Raw genomic sequence first — 11763 nt, forward strand, 5'->3', positions numbered from 1 at the left:
AGAATACAACTACATTCTATAATGACATGGCCTACAGGATAGAATACAACTACATTCTATAATGACACGGCCTACAGGATAGACTACAACTACATTCTATAATGACATGGCCTACTGCCACAGAATAGAATACAACTACACTCTATAATGACACGGCCTACAGGATAGAATACAACTACATTCTATAATGACATGGCCTACTGCCACAGGATAGAATACAACTACATTCTATAATGACACGGCTACTGCCACAGGATAGAATACAACTACATTCTATAATGACATGGCCTACAGGATAGAATACAACTACATTCTATAATGACAACAGGATAGAATACAACTACATTCTATAATGACATGGCCTACAGGATAGAATACAACTACATTCTATAATGACACGGCCTACAGGATAGAATACAACTACATTCTATAATGACATGGCCTACTGCCACAGGATAGAATACAACTACATTCTATAATATACAGGATAGAATACAACTACATTCTATAATGACACGGCCTACAGGATAGAATACAACTACATTCTATAATGACATGGCCTACAGGATAGAATACAACTACATTCTATAATGACACGGCCTACAGGATAGACTACAACTACATTCTATAATGACATGGCCTACTGCCACAGAATAGAATACAACTACACTCTATAATGACACGGCCTACAGGATAGACTACAACTACATTCTATAATGACATGGCCTACTGCCACAGGATAGAATACAACTACATTCTATAATGACACGGCTTACTGCCACAGGATAGAATACAACTACATTCTATAATGACATGGCCTACAGGATAGAATACAACTACATTCTATAATGACATGGCCTACTGCCACAGGATAGAATACAACTACATTCTATAATGACACGGCCTACAGGATAGACTACAACTACATTCTATAATGACATGGCCTACTGCCACAGGATAGAATACAACTACATTCTATAATGACACGGCCTACAGGATAGAATACAACTACATTCTATAATGACATGGCCTACTGCCACAGGATAGAATACAACTACATTCTATAATGACACGGCCTACAGGATAGACTACAACTACATTCTATAATGACATGGCCTACTGCCACAGAATAGAATACAACTACATTCTATAATTACATGGCCTACAGGATAGACTACAACTACATTCTATAATGACATGGCCTACTGCCACAGAATAGAATACAACTACATTCTATAATGACACGGCAGGAAACTGTTGAGCGTGAAAAACCCAGCAGCACTACTCCCATAACCCCCTCAAAGACACTTAAATATTTTGTCTTGCTCATTCACCCTCTGAATGACACAGATACAGTCCATGTCTCAAGTCTTCATAATCCTTTAACCTGACTCCTCCCCTTCATCTTTAACCTGACTCCTCTCCTTCATCTACACTCAAGTGGATTTAACAGGTGACATCAATAAAGGATCTTGGCTTTCACCTGGTCAGTCTGTTATGGAAAGAGCAAACCTACTCATTGATGGGTTATTCTTTATTTGAACTATTTTCTACATTGTAGAATAATAGTGAACACAAACTGAATCATGTAGTAACCAAAAAAGTCTTAAACAAATCACACAAGTGTGCAAAGGGTGGTTACATTGAAAAATATATGAGCTTTTTTTAACACTTTTTGGTTACTACATGATTCCATTTGTTATTTCATAGTTTTGATGTCTTCACTATTATTCTACAATGTAGAAAATAGTACAAGTAAAAACCCTAGAATGTGTTCGTGTGTCGAAACTTTGACTGCTAAAGTATATTATACTGATCAAAAATATAAAGTCAACATGCAACAATTTCGAAGACTTTGCTGAGTTAGAGTTCATAAGGAAATTCATTAGGCCCTGGTCTATGGATTTCGTATGACTGGGAATACAGATATGCATCTGTTGGTAACATATCCCTTGAAGGAAAAAGGAAACCGCACACTGCTCTTGATAGTATCACTGATATTTAATACGCTTACGTATCGGGACACGGCCTTCGTCAGAGCTTTACGTATCGGGACACGGCCTTCGTCAGAGCTTTACGTATCGGGACACGGCCTTCGTCAGAGCTTTACGTATCGGGACACGGCCTTCGTCAGAGCTTTACGTATCGGGACACGGCCTTCGTCAGAGCTTTACGTATCGGCCACACGGCCTTCGTCAGAGCTTTACGTATCGGGACACGGCCTTCGTCAGAGCTTCACGTATCGGCCACACGGCCTTCGTCAGAGCTTTACGTATCGGGACACGGCCTTCGTCAGAGCTTTACGTATCGGCCACACGGCCTTCGTCAGAGCTTTACGTATCGGGACACGGCCTTCGTCAGAGCTTTACGTATCGGGACACGGCCTTCGTCAGAGCTTTACGTATCGGGACACGGCCTTCGTCAGAGCTTTACGTATCGGCCACACGGCCTTCGTCAGAGCTTTACGTATCGGGACACGGCCTTCGTCAGAGCTTTACGTATCGGGACACGGCCTTCGTCAGAGCTTTACGTATCGGCCACACGGCCTTCGTCAGAGCTTTACGTATCGGGACACGGCCTTCGTCAGAGCTTCACGTATCGGCCACACGGCCTTCGTCAGAGCTTTACGTATCGGGACACGGCCTTCGTCAGAGCTTTACGTATCGGGACACGGCCTTCGTCAGAGCTTTACGTATCGGGACACGGCCTTCGTCAGAGCTTCGTCAAAAACTCTGACGAAGGCCGTGTCCCGATACGGAAGCTTATTAAAGATCAGTGATACTATCAAGAGCAGTGTGCTGTTTCCTTTTTCCTTCATCTTGTTCATTTGTTGCCATGCACCTGCAAATTACATTGCTCAAATGTGCGAGTGCCTTTTGAATTTGGTAACATATCCCTTAAAAGGCAGTGGCGTGGATCAGAAAACCAGCCAGTCTCTGGTGTGACCATCATTTGAATCCCGACACATCAGCAAAGTTACTGGAACACGCTGTTGTACATGATCCAGAGCATCCCAAACATGCTCATTTTAAAAATGTATTTCACCTTTATTTAACCAGGTAGGCTAGTTGAGAACAAGTTCTCATTTCCAACTGCGACCTGGCCAAGATAAAGCATAGCAGTGGGAACAGACAACAACACAGTTACACATGGAGTAAACAATAAACAAGTCAATAACACAGTAGAAAAAAAGAGTATATACATTGTGTGCAAACACTGGAGTGATAAATGATCAGATGGTCATGTGCAGGTAGAGATACTGGTGTGCAAAAGAGCAGAAAAGTAAATAAATAACAGTATGGGGATGAGGTAGGTAAATTGGGTGGGCTATTTACCGATGGACTATGTACAGCTGCAGCGATCGGTTAATTAATAACAAGTCTGGTGAGTATCCAGTCCATGGAAGAACTGGGACATTTTCAGCTTCCAGGAATTGTGTACCAATCCTTGCGACATGGGGCCTCATGTTTCATCGTGATAATGTGAGGTGGCGGATGACTGGCATGACAATGGGCCTCAGGTCTCGTCACGGTATCTCTGCATTCAAATTGCCATCGATAAAATGCTATCGAGTTGTCAGTAACTTATGCCTGCCCATACCAAAACCCCACCACCACGGGGTACTCTGTTCACAACATTGATATCATCAGCTGTCACCTGCCCGGTACAGCTGAAACCGGGATTCATCCTTCAAGGGCATACTTCTCCAGCGTGCCAGTGACCATTGAAGGTCAGCATTTGCCCACTGAAGTCGGTTACGACGCCAAACTGCAGTCAGGTCAAGAGCCTGGTGAGGATGACGAGCACTCAGATGAGGATGCATGACTTGTTGTAGCGATGAGACAAGAGAGTAGCTACTACAACAATTGGATTCTACGAAATTGGGGAGAAAAATGGGGTAAAAAAAAAAAAATCCAGATAGCAGATGTTCTGAAAGAGCTGCAAAACCTGGACCCGTACAAATCAGCTGGGCTAGACAATCTGGACCCCCTCTTTCTAAAGTTATCTGCCGCCATTGTTGCAACACCTATTACCAGTCTGTTCAACCTCTCATTTCGTCCGAGATCCCTAAAGATTGGAAAGCTGCCGCGGTCAAAGGGGGTGACACTCTAGACCCAAACTGTTACAGACCTACAGTATATCCATCCTTCCCTGCCTTTTTAAAGTCTTTGAAAGCCAAGTTAATAAACAGATCACTGACCATTTCGAATCCCACCGTACCTTCTCCACTGTGCAATCTGGTTTCTGAGCTGGTCACGGTGCACCTCAGTCACGCTCAAGGTACTCAACAATTTCATAACCACCATCGTTAAAAGACAGTACTGTGCAGCCATCAGCATCGACCTGGTCAAGGCTTTCGACTGCAATCACCGTATTCTTATTGGCAGACTCAATAGCCTTGGTTTCTCAAATGACTGTCTCGCCTGGTTCACCAACTACTTCGCAGACAGAGTTCAGTGTGTCAAATCGGAGGGCCTGTCCAATCCAAAATCAAATCTAGAATCAGCTTCCTGTTTCACAACAAAGCCTCCTTCACTCACGCCACCAAACTTACCCTAGTATAACTGACTATCCTACCGATCCTCAACTTCGGCGATGTCATCTACAAAATAGCTTCCAATACTCTACTCGGCAAATTGGATGCAGTCTATCACAGTGCCATCCGTTTTGTTACCAAAGCGCCTTATACCACCCACCACTGCGACCTGTATGCTCTAGCAGGCTGGCCCTCGCTACATATTCATCGCCAGACCCACTGGCTCCAGGTCATCTACAAGTCTATGCTAGGCGAATTGTAAAAATCGCTGAAGCTGGAGACTTACATTTCCCTCACTAACTTTAAAGCTATCCGAGCAGCTAACCGATCGCTGCATAGTCCATCTGTAAATAGTCCACCCAATCTACCTACCTCATCCCCATATTGTTTTATTTACTTTACTGCTCTTTTGCACACCAGTATCACTACTTACACACCATCATCTGCTCATCATCATCTGCTCATCTATCACTCCAGTGTTAATCTACTAAATTGTAATTACTTTGCTACTATGGCCTATTTATTGCCATACCTCCTCATGCCATTCACACACTGTATAAAGACTTTCTTTATTTTCTATTGTGTTATTGACTGTACGCTTGTTTATTCCATGTAACTCTGTGTTGTTTCTGTCGCACTACTTTGCTTTATCTTGGCCAGGTCGCAGTTGTAAATGAGAACTTGTTCTCAACTAGCCTACCTGGTTAAATAAAGGTGAAATAAACAATAAATAAATACAAAATTTACTTCAGCCATTTTGAAATGTAGTTCTACTGGTGAGTGTGGGAAGCACCATGTATACTCTGAGTTCTAATAAAGAAGTTCTGTGTAATCTTGATTATTTCACCAGCTAAACATTACAGCAGCTACAAAGTATTAACTTAAGGGGGCTGAATAATTTTGCACGCCCAATTTTTGATTTGTTAAAAAAGTTTGAAATATCCAATAAATGTCGTTCCACATCATGATTGTGTCCCACTTGTTGTTGATTCTTCACAAAAAAATACAGTTTTATATCTTTATGTTTGAAGCCTGAAATGTGGCAAAAGGTCGCAAAGTTCAAGGGGGCCGAATATTTCGCAAGGCACTGTATATACAGGGGGTACCGGTACAGAGTCAATGTGGAGGCTATACACAGGGAGTACCGGTACAGAGTCAATGTGGAGACTGTATACAGGGAGTACCGGTACAGAGTCAATGTGGAGACTATATACAGGGGGTACCGGTACAGAGTCAATGTGCGGGGGCGCCGGTTAGTCGAGGTAATATATACATTTAAACTCCATTTTTCACAGTTCCTGACATTTAATCCTAGTAAAAATTCCCTGTCTTAGGTCAGATAGGATCACCACTTCATTTTAAGAATGTGAAATGTCAAAATAATAGTAGAGATAATGTTTTATTTCAACTTTTATTTATTTCATCAAATTCCCAGTGGGTCAAAAGTTTACATACTCTCAATTAATATTTAGTAGCATTGCTTAACTTGGAGTCAAATGTTTCGGGGAGCCTTCCACAAGCTTCCCACAATATGTTGGGTGAATTTTGGCCCATTCCTCCTGACAGAGCTGGTGTAACCGAGTCAGGTAATGTAGGCCTCCTTCTGCCCACAAATGTTCTATAGGGTTGGGGTGGCCACTCCAAAACTTTGACTTTGTTGTACTTAAACCATTTTGCCAGAACTTTGGAAGTATGCTTGGGGTCATTGTTGATTTGGAAAACCCATTTACTCCCTCATGATGCCATCTATATTGTGAAGTGCACTAGTCCCTCCTGCAGCAAAGCACCCCCACAACATGATGCTGCCACCCCCGTGCTTCACTGTTGGGATGGTGTTCTTCGGTTTGCAAGCCTCCCCCTTTTTCCTCCAAACGTAACGATGGTCATTATGGCCAAACAGTTCTATTTTTGTTTCAACAGACCAGAGGACATTTCTCCAAAAAGTACGATCTTTGTCCCCATGTGCAGTTGCAAACTGTTGTCTGGCTTTTTTATGGCGGTTTTGGAGCAGTGGCTTCTTCCTTTCTGAGCAGCCTTTCAGGTTATGTCGATATAGGACTCATTTTACTGTGGATATAGATAATTTTGTACCTGTTTCCCCCAGAATCTTCACAAGGTCCTTTGCTGTTGTTCTGGGATTTATTTGCATGTTTCGCACCAAAGTACATTCATCTCTAGGACAGAACGCGTTTGGTTCCTGAGAAGTATGGCGGCTGCTTGGTCCCATGGTGTTTATACTTGCGTTCTATTGTTTGTACAGATGAACGTGGTACCTTCAGGCATTTGGAAATTGCTCCCAAGGATGAACCAGACTTGTGGTCTACCATTTTTTTTCTGGGTTCTTGACTGATTTCTTTTGAGTTTTCCATGATGTCAAGCAACAGACACTGAGTTTGAAGGTAGGCCTTGAAATACATCCACAGGAACACCTCCAATTGACTCAAATGATGTTATTTTCAGAAGCTTCTAAAGTCATGACATAATTTTCTGGAATTTTCCAAGCTGTTTAAAGGCACAGTCAACTTAGTGTATGTAAACTTCTGACCCACTGGAATTGTGATACAGTGAATAAGTTAAATAATCTGTCTGTAAACAATTGTTGGAAAAATGACTTGTGTCATGCACAAAGATGCCCTAACCGACTTGCCAAAACTATAGTTTGTTAAGAAATTTGTGGAGTGGTTGAAATACGAGTTTTAATGACTTCATCTGTAAGTCTCCAACTTCAGTGATTTTTGCAATTCGTTCCAGTCATTGGCAGCAGACACCTGGAAGGAAAGGTGGCCAAAGTAGGTGTTGGCTTTGAGGATGACCAGTGAAATATACCTGCTGGAGTGTGTGCTATGGGTGGGTGTTGCTATGGTGACCAGTGAGCTGACATAAGGCGGAGCCTTACCTAGAAAATACTTTTAGATGATCTGGAGCAAGTGGGTTTGGCGAGGAACATGAAGCAAGGGCCAGCCAACGAGAGCATACAGGTCGCAATGATGGGTAGTATATGGGGCTTTGGTGACATTAAGTTAGCCGATGACAACAGTGGTAGGCCTGATCACCGACAATGAGACAGTCTATAGGGAGGTCAGAGACCTGGCCGTGTGGTGCAAGGACAACAACCTCTCCCTCAATGTGATCAAGACAAAGGAAAAAGGAGGACCAAGCACGCCCCCATTCTCATCTATGGGGCTGTAGTGGAGCAGGTTGAGAGTTTCAAGTTCTTTGGCGTCCATATCACCAACAAACTAACATGTTCCAAGCACACCAAGTCAGTCGTGAAAAGGCCACAACAAAACCTATTCCCCCTCAGGAGACTGAAAAGATTTGGCGTGGGTCCTCAGATCCTCAAAAAGTTCTACAGCTGCACCATCGAGAGCATCACTGCCTGGTATGGCAACTGCTCTGCCTCCGACCTCAAGGCACTACAGAGAGTAGTGCGTATGGCCCAGTACATCACCGGGGCCAAGCTTCCTGTCACCCAGAACCTCTATACCAGGCGGTGTCAGATGAAGGCCCTAAAAATTGTCAAAGACTCCAGCCACCCTAGTCATAGACTGTTCTCTCTGCTACCGCTTTACTAGGTTTACTACACCTGCTGTATTCAGCATTTCACTGAGAGGTCTACTACACCTGTTGTATTCAGCATTTCACTGTGAGGTCTACTACACCTGCTGTATTCAGCATTTCACTGTAAGGTCTACTACACCTGTTGTATTCAGCATTTCACTGTAAGGTCTACTACACCTGTTGTATTCAGCATTTCACTGTGAGGTCTACTACACCTGTTATATTCAGTATTTCACTGTCAGGTCTACTACACCTGTTGTATTCAGCATTTCACTGTGAGGTCTACTACACCTGTTGTATTCAGCATTTCACTGTGAGGTCTACTACACCTGTTGTATTCAGCATTTCACTGTGAGGTCTACTACACCTGTTATATTCAGTATTTCACTGTCAGGTCTACTACATCTGTTGTATTCAGCATTTCACTGTGAGGTCTACTACACCTGTTGTATTCAGCATTCATTTCACTGTGAGGTCTACTACACCTGTTGTATTCAGCATTCATTTCACTGTGAGGTCTACTACACCTGTTGTATTCAGCATTTCACTGTGAGGTCTACTACACCTGTTGTATTCAGCATTTCACTGTGAGGTCTACTACACCTGTTGTATTCAGCATTTCACTGTAAGGTCTACTACACCTGTTGTATTCAGCATTTCACTGTAAGGTCTACTACACCTGTTGTATTCAGCATTTCACTGTGAGGTCTACTACACCTGTTGTATTCAGCATTTCACTGTGAGGTCTACTACACCTGTTGTATTCAGCATTTCACGGTAAGGTCTACTACACCTGTTATATTCAGCATTTCACTGTCAGGTCTACTACACCTGTTATATTCAGTATTTCACTGTCAGGTCTACTACACCTGTTGTATTCAGCATTCATTTCACTGTGAGGTCTACTACACCTGTTGTATTCAGCATTTCACTTTCAGGTCTACTACACCTGTTGTATTCAGCATTTCACTGTGAGGTCTACTACACCTGTTGTATTCAGCATTCATTTCACTGTGAGGTCTACTACACCTGTTGTATTCAGCATTCATTTCACTGTGAGGTCTACTACACCTGTTGTATTCAGCATTCATTTCACTGTGAGGTCTACTACACCTGTTGTATTCAGCATTCATTTCACTGTGAGGTCTACTACACCTGTTGTATTCAGCATTCATTTCACTGTGAGGTCTACTACACCTGTTGTATTCAGCATTTCACTGTGAGGTCTACTACACCTGTTGTATTCAGCATTTCACTGTAAGGTCTACTACACCTGTTGTATTCAGCATTTCACTGTGAGGTCTACTACACCTGTTGTATTCAGCATTTCACTGTGAGGTCTACTACACCTGTTGTATTCAGCATTTCACTGTAAGGTCTACTACACCTGTTGTATTCAGCATTTCACTGTCAAGGTCTACTACACCTGTTGTATTCAGCATTTCACTGTGAGGTCTACTACACCTGTTGTATTCAGCATTTCACTGTCAAGGTTTACTACACCTGTTGTATTCAGCATTTCACTGTAAGGTCTACTACACCTGTTGTATTCAGCATTTCACTGTAAGGTCTAATACACCTGTTGTATTCAGCATTTCACTGTAAGGTCTACTACACCTGTTGTATTCAGCATTTCACTGTAAGGTCTACTACACCTGTTGTATTCAGCATTTCACTGTGAGGTCTACTACACCTGTTGTATTCAGCATTTCACTGTGAGGTCTACTACACCTGTTGTATTCAGCATTTCACTGTGAGGTCTACTACACCTGTTGTATTCAGCATTTCACTGTGAGGTCTACTACACCTGTTGTATTCAGCATTTCACTGTAAGGTCTACTACACCTGTTGCATTCAGCATTTCACTGTAAGGTCTACTACACCTGTTGTATTCAGCATTTCACTGTGAGGTCTACTACACCTGTTGTATTCAGCATTTCACTGTGAGGTCTACTACACCTGTTGTATTCAGCATTTCACTGTGAGGTCTACTACACCTGTTGTATTCAGCATTTCACTGTAAGGTCTACTACACCTGTTGTATTCAGCATTTCACTGTAAGGTCTACTACACCTGTTGTATTCAGCATTTCACTGTAAGGTCTACTACACCTGTTATATTCAGCATTTCACTGTAAGGTCTACTACACCTGTTGTATTCAGCATTTCACTGTAAGGTCTACTACACCTGTTGTATTCAGCATTTCACTGTAAGGTCTACTACACCTGTTGTATTCAGCATTTCACTGTAAGGTCTACTACACCTGTTGTATTCAGCATTTCACATGACAAATAACATTTGATCACTTTTTCCTCACTGACAAGCGGTTTCAACTCGCTGTTTGGTCATATGAACACAGATACTATTGAGACATTGTTTGACTGTTGTAGAGAAGTTAACCGATCCCCTTTTTATGTCTCAACTCAAATTGCAGTTCAGAGCAGACAATTCCAAAACAGGAGTATCAATGAACATTGGTTCTGGAAAATGAATGCTCAGTTTGTGGTACCATGTACGACAGCATTTTAGCCAAAGACTTATACTAGCTGTCTGTGTGTTTTATAAATGTGCAATAAGCATAAAACAATTATTAAACAAGGAATTGGCAACTAGTTCTCATGATGAGAAATAAGTCAGGCCACTTGATTTCAACATCTGAACAAAGTGGACAGGCTTGCATGCTGTTCAAACAGTTGAAGGGGTTTTCCTCACGATTCAACTGTCTACCATGTTAGCAAGCAAATGTGCAGAAAAAATATGTGTAAAGTGTTGGTCCCATGTTTCATGAGCTAAAATAAAATATGCCAGGAACTATCCATACGCACAAAAAGCTTCTCTCAATTTGGTGCACAAATGTGTTTACGTCCCTGTTAGTGAGCATTTCTCCGTTGCCAAGATAATCCATCCACCTGACAGGTGTGGCATATCAAGAAGCTTATTAAATAGCATGATTGTTACGCAGGTGCACCTTGTGCTGTGGACAAAATGCCACTAAAATGTGCAGTTGTGTCACACAACACAATGCCACAAGTTGAGGGAGTGTAAAATTAGCATTCTGACTGCAGGAACGTCTACCAGAGCTGTTGCCAGATAATTTAATGTTAATTTCTCTACCATAAGCAGTCTCTCTTGTTTTAGAGTATTTGCCAGTACGTCCAACCGGCCTCACAAACGCCAGACTACGGTTAACCACGCCAGCCTACGGTTAACCACGCCAGCCCACGGTTAACCACGCCAGCCTACGGTTAACCACGCCAGCCCAGGACCTCCACATCCAGCTTCGTCACCTCAGACCACGTGGGACCACGCCAGCCCAGGACCTCCACATCCAGCTTCTTCACCTCAGACCACATGGGACCACGCCAGCCCAGGACCATCTGGCTTCTTCACCTCAGACCACATGGGACCACGCCAGCCCAGGACCTCCACATCCAGCTTCTTCACCTCAGACCACGTGGGACCACGCCAGCCCAGGACCTCCACATCCAGCTTCGTCACCTCAGACCACGTGGGACCATGCCAGCCCAGGACCTCCACATCCAGCTTCTTCACCTCAGACCACGTGGGACCACGCCAGCCCAGGACCTCCACATCCAGCTTCTTCACCTCAGACCACGTGGGACCACGCCAGCCCAGGACCTCCACATCCAGCTTCTTCACCTCAG

Source organism: Oncorhynchus keta, chromosome 20, assembly GCF_023373465.1.
Source record: "Oncorhynchus keta strain PuntledgeMale-10-30-2019 chromosome 20, Oket_V2, whole genome shotgun sequence".
NCBI lineage: Eukaryota > Metazoa > Chordata > Actinopteri > Salmoniformes > Salmonidae > Oncorhynchus > Oncorhynchus keta.